The 15871-nt window shown below is 39.0% G+C and overlaps 1 protein-coding gene across 4 annotated transcripts in view; it reads right to left on the bottom strand.

Annotated features, from left to right (window-relative positions):
* Positions 1 to 15871, bottom strand: part of lrfn1 (leucine rich repeat and fibronectin type III domain containing 1) — a 198203-nt gene that overhangs the window by 44956 nt on the left and 137376 nt on the right. For all 4 annotated transcript variants that reach the window (XM_032545402.1, XM_032545400.1, XM_032545398.1 and 1 more), the window contains one exon: positions 6708 to 6820. The gene's annotated coding sequence lies outside the window, so the exon portion shown is untranslated. The remainder of the gene's footprint in view (positions 1 to 6707; positions 6821 to 15871) is intronic.

Consider the following 15871-nt stretch of genomic DNA (forward strand, 5'->3'; position numbering starts at 1 on the left):
TCACTGATCTCGGCACTTGGTATTCTGGGAAAGACTTGCCAGCGAAGATTCAGATCGCTTTGACAAGAAAAGTAGACCCCGAGACACGAGACAGGGTTCGGGGAGGTTGAAGACGGATGTGCACTTGAATTTTAAGATAACACCTTGACCCACCTCCCCACCCCTCCTACCCTCGTCATTAAAAATAATAATATTCAAAGCATGCGTACAGAAGAGCGTCTCTGCAGTTTGTAGTGCCATAAATGTGAGCAATGGAGGATAAAGGTGGAGAAGCGGTTCGCTGGCCGCCTTACTGCCCTCAGACTTGACAAGTAGGATAAAAAAAAGAAAAATGCTTAAAAGAGCATCTGGGCTTATGCCCAATGTGTGCACAAGCAAGAGTTGCCTGTTTTCTGTCGTCAGGAAAGGATGAATTTAATTCATCAAAGAAAAACAGACTTAATGATGGAAATAAATGTTTTTGGGGACACACAAACAGCAAGATGTCAAAATATGCAGAGTTATGCAGGCTGTTGTAGATGCTGCTCGTTATGCATACAATGAGGAGGAAGAGAGGGAGGGGGAGGGGGGAGTGTTGTTATGTTCAATGCTGTTACACAAGCTGGGTAATTAGCTTTGCTCTGGTGTTCCCTTTGAACCAGAAGAGGACAAGTGGCAGCCATCATATTTTTCTGTTCAGTCCCTGACCAATAATACCACAGAGGTCCAGACCACAGAGGTTCAGAGGTTCACAGATCATCGAAATTCCTCACACATTTCCCCCGGAGCCCGGGGTATACACTCAGCAACGCAAAGACACTGGAAGCAAAGTGGATCAGATGCAGCAAAAAGGTAACTGTGCAGAACCTGGTCAGAGTACCACGTAGATCAGTGTTTCCCAACCCTGCCCTGCATGTTTCCCTTCTTTGATACACCTGATTCAGGTAACTGCAGTAAATGCCGTCAATGGAAATCAGCTGGGGCCGAAGCAAGGACACACCCAAAACATGCAGGACAGTGCGTCTCGGAAGTCCAGGGTTGGGAAACACTGACATAGATCCTATCCACGTAGTCTCTGTACCTCGCATGCCTACGGTTGCTGTGAGCTGACTGCCCTCCGAAGAGACTGCAAGGATCATTTACTCTATCCCTTCGTGCGCAGAGTTTTAACTTATGATTTTATACCGTACTGTACCATTCAGAATAGAGTTTATCTAGTGCAGCCGGCTTTTCTTTGCATTTTATAGCCAATCTAAGATCAATCAATCAATCAAATTTTATTTGTATAGCACATTTCAGCAGCAAGGCATTTCAAAGTGCTTTACATCATAACAAACACAGAATCACAATGCAATATAGAATCAATCATTAAGTCAAGTTACATCAATAAATTTGTAATTGATTACATTTCAAATACAATTCTAAACAGGTGGGTTTTCAGTTGAGATTTAAAAGAAGTCAGTGTTTCAGCTGTTTTACAGTTTTCTGGAAGTTTGTTCCAAATTCGTGGTGCATAGATGCTGAAAGCTGCTTCTCCTCGTTTGGTTCTGGTTCTGGGGATGCAGAGCAGACCAGAACCGGAAGACCTGAGAGGTCTGGAAGGTTGATACAATAAAAGCAGATCTTTAATGTATTGTGGTGCTAAGCCGTTCAGTGATTTATAAACTAACAACAGTATTTTAAAGTCTATTCTTTGAGCTACAGGGAGCCAGTGGAGGGACTTTAAAACTGGTGTTATGTGCTCTATCTTCCTGGTTTTAGTGAGAACGCGAGCAGCAGCATTCTGGATCAGCTGCAGCTGTTTGATTAATTTGTTGGACAGACCTGTGAAGACGCTGTTGCAATAATCAATACGACTGAAGATGAACGCATGGACGAGTTTCTCTAGATCTGGCTGAGACATTAGTCCTTTAATCCTGGAAATGTTCTTCAGGTGATAGAAGGCCGACTTTGTAACTGTCTTTATGTGGCTCTGGAGGTTCAGGTCAGAGTCCATCACTACTCCCAGGTTTCGGGCCTGATCGCTAGTTTTCAGTTGTAATAACTGAAGCTGTGCATTGACTCTAGATCGTTCCTCTTTAGGTCCAAAAATAATAACTTCAGTTTTGTTTCTGTTCAGCTGGAGAAAGTTTTGGCACATCCACACATTTATCTGTTCTAAGCATCTGTTCAGTGATTGGATGGGCTCTGAGTCACCTGGTGACATTGTAATGTAGAGCTGTGTGTCATCTGCATAGTTATGGTAGCTAATATTATTTCCTGTTATAACCTGAGCTAGTGGGAGCATATAAATATTGAATAAAAGGGGTCCTAGGATTGAACCTTGGGGTACCCCACATGTGACCTTTGACCTCTTTGATGAAAAGTTTTCAATTGAAACAAAGAAATCCCTGTTCTTTATGTAGGATTCAAACCAGTTAAGCACTGGACCGGAGAGTCCGACCCAACTCTCCAGTCGATTCAGTAATATGTCATGGTCAACAGTGTCAAAAGCTGCACTGAGATCCAACAGAACCAGCACTGTGGTTCTGCCACAGTCCGTATTTATATGGATGTCATTGAACACTTTTACCAGGGCGGTCTCTGTGCTGTGGTGAGCACGAAAACCAGACTGGAAGGAGTCAAAGAGGTTGGTTATCGTTAGGAAGATAGTTAATTGTTTACACACAGCTTTTTCAATAACTTTGCTGATGAATGGGAGGTTGGAGATCGGCCTGTAATTCTGCATTAGTGATTTGTCCAGATTGTTCTTTTTTATAAGTGGTTTGATTACTGCTGTTTTCAGAGCCTGGGGGAAAACGCCTGACGAGAGCGATGAGTTTACTATTTGGATCAGATCAGCAGCAATAACAGGCAGGACTTTCTTAAAGAAATGTGTGGGTAAGACATCCAGACAGCAGGAACTGGAGCTTATTTGACTTATAATTTCCTGTAGGGTTTTATAATTAAGTAGTTGAAATTGGGTCATTTTTCCTGTATTTGTTTTGTTTGGTCACAGCATTGGTACTGACTTTATAGTGGATGTACAGATTAATCCTCTGATTTTTTGAATTTTCTCTGAAAAGAAGCTGGAAAACTGGTTGCAGGCAGCAATACATTGGAATTCAGGCGGTAACGTCACAGGAGGGTTTGTGATTCTGTCAACTGTTGCAAATAAAGCCCGAGCGTTGTTAATGTTTTTGTTTATGACATCTGCAAAGAAAGCCTCTCTTGCATGTTTTAGTGTTAAATGATAGTTACGTAGTCTTTCTTTATAGATGTCACAATGAACGTGGAGTTGAGTTTTACGCCATTTTCGTTCTGCCCTACGGCAGAGTTGTCTTGCAGATCTAACTGTTTGTGCATTTCTCCATGGAGATTTCTTTTTACCAGACACAACCTTCATTTTAATTGGGGCAATGGAATCAATAATATCTGAGACTTTAGACTGAAAATCATTTACCAACTTATCTACATCATTACAGCTTAAGGGTGAGGAAGAAGAGTAGATTTGATTAAAAGTTTCTGCTGTGTTTTCAGTGAGAGAACGTTTTGTGATGGTTGCTGTTTGTCCAAGTGGGTTAAAAGATAAAGAACTTTCAAAGATAACAGCGAAGTGATCCGACAGGGCGACATCAGTTACAGAGACATTGGAAATATTCACACCCTTACTGATAACCAGGTCCAGTGTGTGTCCTTGAGTGTGTGTTGCTTGTTTGACATGTTGTGTTAGACCAAAAGTCTCTAAAATATTAGCGAGCTTTTTTACAGTCGGTTGCACAGCAACTTTACATGGGAGCTCATCATCACAGCATATGGATTGAATCAGCGGAAATACGTAGCTTAGGGTTAATAACGTCAACACAAAAAAACTTAACTTAAACCTAAACCTATTGATGTCGTGGTTAATTGTACAGTACTTTTTATAGCAAGTGACTGTCTCTCGAAGCACCGTCTACAAGCAGCCAGTAGACAGCTGCTAGGAGCTATATATTAGCTACTAGCAGCTAATAAAAAATGTTTTTTAGACAGCTGCTACTTAGACTTTTGAAGTTAGTCTCAGTTATTATTATTATTATGCTCAACTCACTCTCTCATATGTGTTTGAGATTCATATTTTGAATTTAAATGTTTTTTAGGTCACACTATTGCACTATTGCATAGTTATTAGCTAAGTTAGCCAATAATGACTATTTAGGTTAGCTAGCAACAACTGGGAGCAAATCCATCGTTGAAACTTCCTCTTCTAAAACCTTTGTATCGCAGAATGTAAGACGTAAAATATGGTGACCAAGTGACAGATAAGATATGATTTATAATTCTGGGAGAATATCATGATTTGCTCAAAATTATCCGCTAACGTTAACAATGCTAACGTTTGCGTCTGCTTTGAAGCTGAACTAAGAGCTATTTCAGTGTCTGGATTGCATTTGATAACCTGTATTTAAGAAAAATATTAATAATTAGACTGATTAAACCATAACTGTGTAATTATTTACTGATTTGTTTATTTGAAAACACGACTAATTATTTAAACCATATTCTCTTATTAAAAATAAGTGTTATCCCAGAATACTGCTCAATCTCATCTTATCTCTTTAATCTAATACGACGAGTCGTCTGCTGAATAAGTGACGCCTTGTTTTTTTGTTCAAATGTTAATTTTTTTCAAATTTTTTCAATCAATAGTATTGATAAGATAAAGTTTGGAAAATACATTACAGGACGAGAAGACAGTCGTACTGTTTTGCCTTTCATCCTATATATAGCATGCTTACATCCCATATTGTTGGACATCGTTTGTTTGTTTGGAGGAAAATCCTTTAATCTTTACATATTTGAAATCTCTCTCAGTGGGATACAAATCTCTTGAAAGCCGGCATCCACAAATCATGTTGCTGCCAAGTTGATGAGACTTCATGAGCAGCTACTACATCAAAATCCCAAAGATTTAAGGATCGCTTTGTTGCTGTTAGTCTGCATCTCTTCCACTTCGGAGCTTTTTTTTTGCATTTCCTTCTTTCGTGAATGCGTAGAAGGAACACGAGCTGTCATAAATCTGAGCACACTGAATCTAGTCTGTAAAAACAAATTGCGTATACGGCATCATTATGTACATTATATGACATACACTCATCGGCATGAATCTCCTAATTAATGATGTGCTTTTGTTTAATTTAAACCATTTTCTTGGGTTCATTAACCAACTTCAATTAATTTTATAAACAACAATTTGGCTCATAAGGTAGATCGATGACTCCCTGCGGCCCTGCAAGGAAAAGCAAGTCTGCTCATCCTGTTAGAATCGATGGACGTCTATTAAGTGAGTTGGTTTCTTGCTGTTGATCTTACTTTTAATCATAGGCCACATATTGGCTTTTAACCTCAAATTATTGAGGTTAGAGTGATTTATTTATTCCAAAACCAGCTCTGATGGGTGTTTGGGCTCATTGTGCTTGGACATATTTTAGTCCATATTGCCAGGAAGGAAAAAAAAAACTATTTAGAAGCAATGGCCAGAGGCATAAAGGTGAAGTTGTAAGACCTGAAAGTGTTGTATTATTAAACGGTATAATGGCAGAATCATGGTCTGTTTTTTTTTTGTTTTTTTTTGCCATGGTTCATTGTGGTTAACTATTAAAATGGAGACTACCACCAACTTAGTTACGAGATAATAAAATGTTCCAGTGAAGCAATTATCCTCAAGCAAACATAAAAACTGATTTAGGAATAAATGACAAAGACCATTTGGCTTTTGGAAACCAAACACCTTAACTATATTGAAAACGTATCAAAAGGGCAGAAAAGACCTGAGGTTGAAATGAATTCTGATATTGTTTTTAATAGAAGAAAATCCAGTGCAAGTTTATATTTGCACAATTCGTTTAGTTTTAATTTACTGTAGTTTTTTTTTTCCAATTGACATTTTGCATTAAATTTCCATCTTTTCAGAAATACAAAAGCAAACCCCAAACATTGATGAATTGCAAAAGAGCAAAACATAACAAGCACTACACGGTGAGCTCTCCAGCTCATGATCTATTAAATCATATGAATCGTCTCCATATATGGTTCATTTTTACCTGAACGTTGTTCAAATTAACTTGATTTATTTTCCGAATAATCAATTAATTTTCTGCAAAAAAAAAAAAAAGGTTAAAAGAAATCAAGAAAAACATAAAACCTCATACTTTTAATGAATATATGAAAAGTTTTCACTGGAACAGTTTATTGCTTCATAACATGAAGGGTAACGCAGCATCTTTTACAAAAATAAAACCAAGCTATAAATTCTGTCTAAAAACAGCTATTTAATCTGCCGTAAGCAAGAAGCATTATGAACAAATCAACTTTAATTAGCCAGATGTAATCCACTCACCCCTCCTAATGCACGTCACTGAGATGTTTGTATTTCAGAATATTCATTTCTGTTTATTGAGCATCTATTCCCAGGCAGTCTCTCGTGTCTGTTTATTCCCCTCGTGTGCACTACACATACTTTCTGCGCCTCAACCTGCTGAGTAACGCTGGACACCGGACTTAAAATTCCAGAAACAATAATTTGACCCACTTCTTCTCGCACCTGCAGTTTTGCTCGACATTCCATCTGAAGTTCCCATACTGTCCCACATGGCACCGCAGCTTGCCGCTGCATTTTTCACTTTTTTTTTTTTGAGCTGCCAGAGCTCACTGTGCACGGGGCGTGAAACCACTCACTGTCAGTGTGTAGATATTCAGACAGAACTTACCAAATATCAAGCTCTTGTGTCCATCACAGGTTCAGCTGCAGCATCCTGAACAGGCAGCTGCCAGACAGTCGGGGTGATGCCAAGGACTCCAAATGTTATGAAAAACAAAACTCCTAAGAGACAAAAACAGGAGTGTGTGATATTCAACACAAACACCTCAACTACAAGAACTACCTTTCCTTCAAGGCCCTTCAAAAGTGTTCCTAATGTTTTTATTTATGATTATTTACCCACCAGAACATCTTATGATGTTTCATAGATTGAGATGATGCATCTCAATCTATGAAACGTGTTTTGTTAATGTCCTTGATTTATTATGCTTTGAATCTCATTGAAATACACATCAATGTTTCTCTTTATGACTGGTCTTACTGTATTTTGCTAATTTAAAAAGTTTTAACGTGTTCATGGTAAGTCATATGTTTTAATAATGTTTACCTCTTATGTTTCTTTGCCTTGTTATTCAGTTGGGTGACTCAGCATTTGAAACCTTGAATGTAAAAACAGCCACGGGCTTTCGAATGCATTTTATCCATAATTATACTTTGTTGACATGCTGGTCTTTCTCTAGCTGGAGGAACAAAATAATATTATCCCATTTTTATTTCTGGTTGCTTAACATGACAAGCTTTATGTGCTGAACTAAGATCTGTCCTTGTTCGACGACCAACCTGTTGTAACGTCTCATCAAATTTTGACATTCAGATCTAGACAATTTTGCAGCACTTGATTGTGCTGCAAAATTGCAGCACAAAATTGCAGGTATAAAAAGGTTGTATTTATCAAACATTACTTAAATTACTTCGCAATTTGACGCCTTGAAATTGGCCTCTGTCTCTTTAAGAAGCTTCTGCTTATTCAAACCCCCCACCTTCAAGAAGTCCTCATAACCATGCCTCTCATTGCTGTTTGCATCTGTTCTTGTGGTGCGTTCACACGGAACGCGTTACGCGCCTCAAAAACGGGTCCCGACGCTACAAGTTCGAGACGCGTGTGCACTTTGAATGCAGACGGTTGACATTTTGACCTACACCTAGCATTTCACTCGTCAGAGGTGTCTGGTGTACATTCAAAGCACATGTGGAGGACCGTCGAGGGCGGGTCACACGCGTCAAAGTCGCTCTAGTCATTGTTTTCCGTTGCAGGCCTATTTGTCGGAAGAATCAAAATGCTTCAAATCGTGCCGTGCCAGATGCGCGAACTGCGACGCGCCTCTACATAGACTTTGAATGTAAACCAGATGCACCTGACGCACGACACGCTTTTGGTGTGAACGCATTAGGATCTTTGAACTCAGAATTAGTTTGTATGATGAGCTCAGCAGACTTGCCGTTCCACCAGGTGTTTGCTGATTGCTGGTAACGCTAGTCTGGAGGAACTGAGTAGGCTGAGAAGGCTGCCATGGTGAGTATTTGTAGTCTTTGTGTTTGTAGACTTGAATTTATGTATGTTGGTAGATAGTCCCTGCTTTGCAAACCTAATAATTAGCACTAAAGAAGAGTAGGGGTAAATAAAGGAAACTCCATTATTTTTCTGTCATCCTTTTACATCATTTGTTATTTATATTGATTTATATTTAGATGTTTTAAATAATTAGTCTTTATTAAAATGTTATTACTTTCACTGTCACAAAATAAATCCTATACTGAGAAATGCACAGAAACCACCACGCTTTCTTAAATGTGTGATTGAATATGTTCAATTCATTTCAGACCACTTTTTTTTTAGTATGTGATGAATCCATTAATGTATATTAATATCATGAACATAGTGGATCAACACCATGCTTCTTTTTAATTTTTTACATAGGGAATAGCTAAATGTGAACAAACCATTATCGAGAGCTTTTTTTTCTAGCTAAGTTTAGCAGGCCTTGAAACGCACTTCCAAACAATATTCAAGCAACAAAGGAGGCCGCATTTCTCAACACACCAGAGATGCTGTCATACATTCATAATCTCATTGACTGAGCTCGCTCCTTTTTCCACTTGGCAGCTTTGGGCGCGATATGAACGCTGATCTAATTATGAAACAACAGGAAAAGAAACATAAGCAGCAGCGGAGGCAGCGGAGAAACACAGCCGAAGATACCACGGCTATGAATGTGTGTCCTGACATTAATATTTCACTGCATCACCGTAGCTATAAGAGAACAAAGGAGCGCGTTGAAAAATGTATTATGTTTTGTTTTTTTTTTCTGTAAAGCTTTGGAATTCATCTGTGCGAAACAGAACGGGCGAATCTTCTGCTCATGATGAGGTTTGTGCCAAAACAAAAAAACAAAACAAAACGAAAAAAAATCGGTGAGTAATGCCTCTGGATAATTACTGCATGCTTTAAAGTGAGGGCATCGCTAGTACGTACACACACTGATAAAGATACTCAACGATCTCTGAGAGAGGTTATTTTTTATTGCAACATTCCTGCTTCCTGTTTGTTTTTTGTTTCTATTTTTGTCTTGCCTTTTATGACATGGAAAGGAAGGTGACTGTCAAGGTCGGTTTCTCACTTGTCCCAAAAAAACCTCAAAACATTCGACATGACACCGTCATGGCTTCACTTGCGTCACGCAATCCATGTGAGATCACCAAATCAGGTGAGCCTTCGCGCATGAAAATACACAACTCTGCACTCAGGTTGAAGCGTTTCTGCGCATCGGTTCGCATTCCGACAGACTCTGAAGCCTCGTCACCTTCCGCTATTCATCCGGACGATGAAGCACTTATGACGTAAAGCCTTTGCTCTTCGATACATCGTCACAGTCCCACTTCCAATTCCACTTCATCTCAGGCTACACTTGTATCGGAAATGAGGAAATTAAGGAGATACAGGGAAAAGCGTGGGGGTTGATGGTGTTCAAGAAAACAAAAGAGTAGAGGTTCCAAGCAAATCATCACTTAGGCAAGAGTGAACGTTCTGATGTTGGTTTGGAAAACACTCGTTCCGTTTTATCTCTGACGTTTCTGTGAGAAACAATCCACTCTCTAAAGCTCTACAGCCACACCATTTGACCTCTCTCTCTCTTTCTCTCTCCTTCCTTTTCCCCTCGCAGGTATATGAAGCAAAATGATCCGCGGTGGCACACAGCTCTGGCCAAAGGACACACTATATCAAGTCATTATCCATCAGAGCGATCCCTTCGTATCTGTGCCAGACAAAGACAGTTGTTAGGGAAACAGTCACTCTCTTGTTCTGTCAGCTGTTACTCAACGTGCCAACGGGAGCGGCTGAGACTTCCGTCTTTGGCCGCGTTCTGTCGCAGGAGAAGAACGGCAGTGGGTGGCATCACAAGAGGGAAAGAGAAGAAACGAATCCAGCAGGCCAGCTGGGCTGGTGGAACAATACTAACTATTTCTTCCAAAATAACCTCCACCTTGAAATTCATCTTCGATATCAACGTGTTTGTTGGACATAAGCAATCCTGACAATGTTTCTGTTGGTTGTCTCTGAAAGTAAATGGAAAAACGGTGAGCGTATTAATACTTTATAGCAACCTTTCCTGGAAAACGCGCAAAAAATGGAAAAGAGCTGGGCTTCAAGACGGACATGTTTGATGATGCAAGAGAGATTAAGCTTTTATCTTAATCTGGTGGTTTTGCTGAAAGAAGAGAATAAATAATTTCACATTTTAAAACACACAAATGGTAAACCTGGAAGATATTTTGAGAACTACATTGTTATCAATCATGCTTTGGAAATGTTCTTTACTCAGGGTGGGATGATGACACAATCTCTTGAATTTAGCTTAAAAACAAGAGTCGGATGCACATGTTTGAATTTGATGTAGGTTTTGTTCCCAAACCATACACACACACGCAAACACACCCCGGCAAACTAACACATACAGGCTCAAATACTCCACTAAAGTTCTGGTTAAAACACAAGTGTCTTACTTTGAACTTACAATTATTGTAGTCATCAACACATCTCTAGCATAATTCTTGCTGGTCCTTTGACCTCTCTCCTTGGCAGAATTGAAAGTGTTTCAATAAACTGGTTCGTTTCCTAGCAGTGACCCAGCACTAAAGCCTGGTAAAAACCAACATACTGTTGTGTGGTTCGCTTCATCCAGAGGGTCTGGACCCTCGGCTATTTAGAAACAATTGCTTCCTGGAAGTGTGGACTCTGTTGAAGTTTTAAATTTTACCCAATCGCTAACATTTGACCGTGACGTATGCAATGCGCCAGTTTGACACGATGAGGCTTACCGGAATGTGCGTGCACTGTAAGCAACCGTCCTTCACTGCAAACAGAGAAGTGCCAGGCTGAACCTGATGGCTGTTAATGTTGGTTCAGTACTTGAAAGCGTGGTCAACATGGACCGAACATCTTTGTTCACCTCCTCCACTGCCTTTGCTAAACTACAATCAGAGGCAAAATAAAATAGTAAAACAGTGTAGAAAATCAATGTCGTTGATCTCAGCAGCTGAAGCTGAACCGGAGAAATCGAATTCAATGGGAGAAATCCCAGGCATACCACTGAAGGGAGATGAACATCAAGTGGAGTTGCATAGGAAGGCAATGGTCAGGCTACACCTCTTAGGCTTTGCCTACAAAATCTGAAAATGGTAAAAGGCTACTCCAAAAACCTAATGTTGGCCTGATTTTTCCATTGTGAAAGACAAAATTGAGATTGTGTTGAATAAATATGAGATCTCACTCACCGTTGTTTCATCTACTGTGTGCAACAGTCCAGCTGGTAGTATTTTTGTTTTGAAAGCCTCACCTTGAGTCCATACTTCACAACATAAACATACTGTGGTTCTTTGTAGTTTGTAGCTGCCCCAATTTTGGCTAGCAAGAACTGTTTGGCTAGCTTTGCTAGCTTGACTGGCAGCTAGTTAATGCTAGCTGAATGTAGCTAGCTGGTACTAGCTGCCAGCCCAGTTAGTTAGGACTAGCCATCTTTTCATGCTTTGTCATTCCAACTTCAACTATACTGAAATTGTAAAGCATCAAAGTTAATTCTTCTAACTCAGGTGAAACATGCAGCCAGTATCAAATACATATAATTTTGACAATGTAGAGGATAGAGAAAATCCATAATAATTCTAAACCTATGAATTAAATTGTTTTATTTTTTTGTAAAGCGTTTGTTCTATGATCATTTCACCCTAAAACAATTTAAATCAATTTTAAAGTAACCAAAGTAATATGAAATTAAAATCTATGAGTGCATGAATATAAGATATCCAAAAATCAAAAGAGAAATTCTGGAGCTTACACCAGCAGCTGGGTAAGCACAAGATGATTTTTAATAAATCACACACAGCGGTATGAGAACTTCATTTTAGCACAGACTCCTAACGAGGTTTCTCTGTTTGTATTACAGGCCTTAATTATTTTTAAACCGCCTGACCGGGAGGTTAAGGTCTGAATTGAAAATTATTATTATTCTTTCTCCACGGAGGAGCTTCGTTCTCCAACTTCAGCGATTGTGGCGTCGAGATAAAGACGAGCAATAAAGCAGGGCGCAGCTGTAACACGCTTGTTAAAGGACAATCTCAATGTCACATCGGCTTTGCGCGCAAGTGACAAACCACTCGGTCAGATAATAGTGACACCGCTCAGTAGTTCAGCACAGCCTGATAGCTTTCATAAGCATGGGGGTTAAAGTCGTCCTCAGCAGATCCGTGAAGGCGCCTCCTGTCAGGCCATTTCCTATTTTTACCAGCTGTGGTCACAACTTCCCTTGTCAGCACTTTGATTAATGGGCTCCTTTTCACATGAGATCATGGCCACTATATGGCAAAGTATCAATTATGCGCTGTACATGTTCATGTTTTCTCCAGCTGTGTACCCGCATTCAATCACTAATTACACGACTAATAGGGTTTTAAGCTAGCAACACCCCAAAACGCCAAACTAATGGGATATATGTCACTTAGTAAATTAGATATATCCTGCTCGCCCTGATCTCTGACAATAAAAACCGAGGCTAAAACCACAAAAGTGAGGTAATTATTTCAGACAAGCAATTGTTTTTCGTCTGAGCTCCCATTGCCCCACAACCATAGATAAAATGGTTTGAAGGAAAATGGCTTGTCGGAGAAGAATAATTGAATAATTAGCTTTTTATTAGCTTCTACAAACCTTTGCCTTTACAGGTCAGGCAAAAATGAATTGGTTCTACGTGTGTGCTTCCCCACCAGACAATCGATACTCATGAATCTGCTGGTGGAGGAAGGAGAGGTTACCAGGAGAACAACAAGGAGGATTGAACTGAAATAAAACACCTATCTCAGTGTTGATTGAGGCTGGTTATTTTATGCTCACAGACCAACCAATTCACAGTTCCTGTGTTGCTGCAGGTGATATTTTGCCTAATTTTAACATACAAGTAGGGGTGGAGGATATGGACTTAAAGTTTTATCCTGATATTTTTGTGGGAGTATTGTTGTAAAAGCGACTATATCAACTATTTATGTCATCTTTTATAGTTAACTGTGTGGTGATGATTGTGTGTCGTAGCAATTATAGTCCCACAAACACAAATACTGCTCTTGAAAAACCTTCCCATTCATAATACGCTTCTTTTTAGGACACCAGTCACATAAAGAAGTATGATTTGTGTCACTAAACACACACAGTAACTGCATTTTGTCATATTTTTAAAATATATTGATACAAATTTGTTGAACAAAATGTGAGAAAACAGTTTTAGGGATTTTAAAACATCATAAATTGGAATTTATTGTCATAACAATAAATCAAAAATCTTATAATGATATTTATCACGATAAATGATAAACGATACGATAAATGCCAATTCCTGTGTATAAGTTTAAGGGTGGAGCCAAAAAGGTGTTGCATGTTTTGATGTGTAAAAAGGTGTGTAAACAACAACCACAGCAAATATTAGGCTAAAAATCTGCAACAAATCAAACAAATCATATGGAAATACAACAATATCAGCACTTCCTTCGTGTGTGCAGCTATGTAGCGAGGCGTGCCGAGAATTGCTGAGGTTTATCAGTTTTCAAACATCATAACTGTATTATATAACAGACAATAGGAGGGGAGATACAAGTGATAACAAATGATGAAAAAAGCAAACAAAATTGTGCATCTCTGCAGAGATATGTTTCAGACATACATAACAATCTAAGATGAAAATACTAACCCTTATTCATTCCCATGGATTACTGCCTCATGTTATGGCGTTGGAGCTGTTTAGCGGGTTCGGGTCATGATGTGGATCTAAATTTATTTCCAGCTGCTGAAAATTCCTGGCATTTTTGTTACCATGGACCAGTGAAGGTTTTATATTTGTGCCAACGATTTAAACTCTGACAATATTAAACTGATATCTTCAGCTGCATTAAGATACTTGTCTTATTGATCAATCTAAAGACTGTTCGCTCTGCTCATATAGTTTGTTTATAAGGATCCTCATTAGCCGTTGCCGTGACAACTGCTGCTCTTCCTGTGGTCCGCATTGTAAAAAACACATTTATTACAAAAACAGTTACACACGTAACATTAGTAGCGCAACATATTAATTCATTCATATGATGAAAACTAAACTGGACTCTTTGAAAAGCTCTAGCTTTTGTTACATTTAAAAAGTTTGAAAGAAGGGAGCTCCATGTTCTCATTCTTCCAGAAATAATAGACTTTAGTCCAGCAATGTTGTTGTATGATGGAAAAGTAAAACAACCTTTTAAAGCATTCCTTGTGTTAAAATGATAGATGCACCGATCCGATGTTATCTGTATCCGTCCCAGTCAGGAAAAAAATTCTAGATTGGTTACCCGGTGACAATTGCTGTGCTGTACAAGTGCAGAGTTATCAAATAAATTTGGAATTCAGCACATTTATGTACGTTTTAAAACAATATATGTTTAAATCAATTCAGCTGCTTTTCTGTATCGGATCAGTATCGACTGATACTGATCTGATGTTGGTATCGGAAGTGACAAAAGTGGATAGGTGTATCCCAGGCATGTCCAAAGTCCGGCCCGGGGGCCAATCATGGCCCGCAGTCAGATTTCATACGGCCCGCAGCTTCAGTCTTATAATGTATTATTTATGGCCCGCCTGCACTGTCAAACAGAATAAATAAATCATAAAACTTGAAACTGTAATTCCTCCTTTCACCAAATGGTGGCAGTACCACTTTAATACTATCAGTCTGCCTTCGTGCAGCGAACCGCTCTCCGCTCATTTCTGCCATGGCCACTGCAAAGAAAACAAGTTAACAGTGAGGGCCGCCGCTTTCAAGAGAGATGGGAATTACAATACTTCTTCACTGAAAATCAGGTCAATTGTGCTTGTGTAATTTGTGAGACGGTTGCCTTGTTTAAGGATTTCAACGTAAAGAGACACTACCAGACTAAACATGCTAACGCATACAACAAGCTAACAGGGAGTCACCGTGCTGAAAAACTGAAGCAGCTCCAAGCTGCACTGGCATCACAACAGCGATTCTTCACGCAGGCCTGAGTCAAAAGAAAATACCACCAAAGCAAGCTACGAAGTGGCCATGTTAATAGCTAAACATGGCAAACCTTTTACTGAAGATACTTTTATCAAAGACTGTGTTATGAAAATGGTGGAGAACATTTGCCCTGAGAAGAAGCAAGAATTTGCGAATGTTTGCCTGGCACGTAACAGTGTGGCACTGAGAGTTGAGGACATGAAATTGAGTATTTTGAACGATAACATCTGTCACTATCAACAGTGAAGAGCCAAAAGAACATTTATGCACTTGGATTTATGGCACTTATTTTTATTAAACTCTTGAGTAAGATTTGGTTATTACTGTTGATGTTATGAACCTGTAGATGTGACACAAACTATTACTTTCTGAAAGATATTGTAAATGACAAGAGCAAAATTAACTTGTTTTAAGATTTAATAATAACAGACAACTTTGCATTACTTATAACTCCTGTTTAAAATGTTCTTGAGGCAAAGATATTTTTAAACTCATGTAAATTTAAGGTATTTCATACAGTTTGTTCAATGTTATCTGACTCTCCAGATATGAAAGAATTGCAGAATTTGTGTTTTTAGAGTTGTTCTCATCTGCCTGAGTGGCTTATATTTGTTTGAAAGATAAAGATAATTGTGACAATGAAAATAGTTTTATAACAGAGTGTATTTGCATGAAACTTTTGTAGTTAAAAAATGTCCGAACAAACTATTGGCCCCCGGGCATC

The sequence above is a fragment of the Xiphophorus hellerii genome, chromosome 18 (assembly GCF_003331165.1).
Source record: "Xiphophorus hellerii strain 12219 chromosome 18, Xiphophorus_hellerii-4.1, whole genome shotgun sequence".
Lineage (NCBI taxonomy): Eukaryota > Metazoa > Chordata > Actinopteri > Cyprinodontiformes > Poeciliidae > Xiphophorus > Xiphophorus hellerii.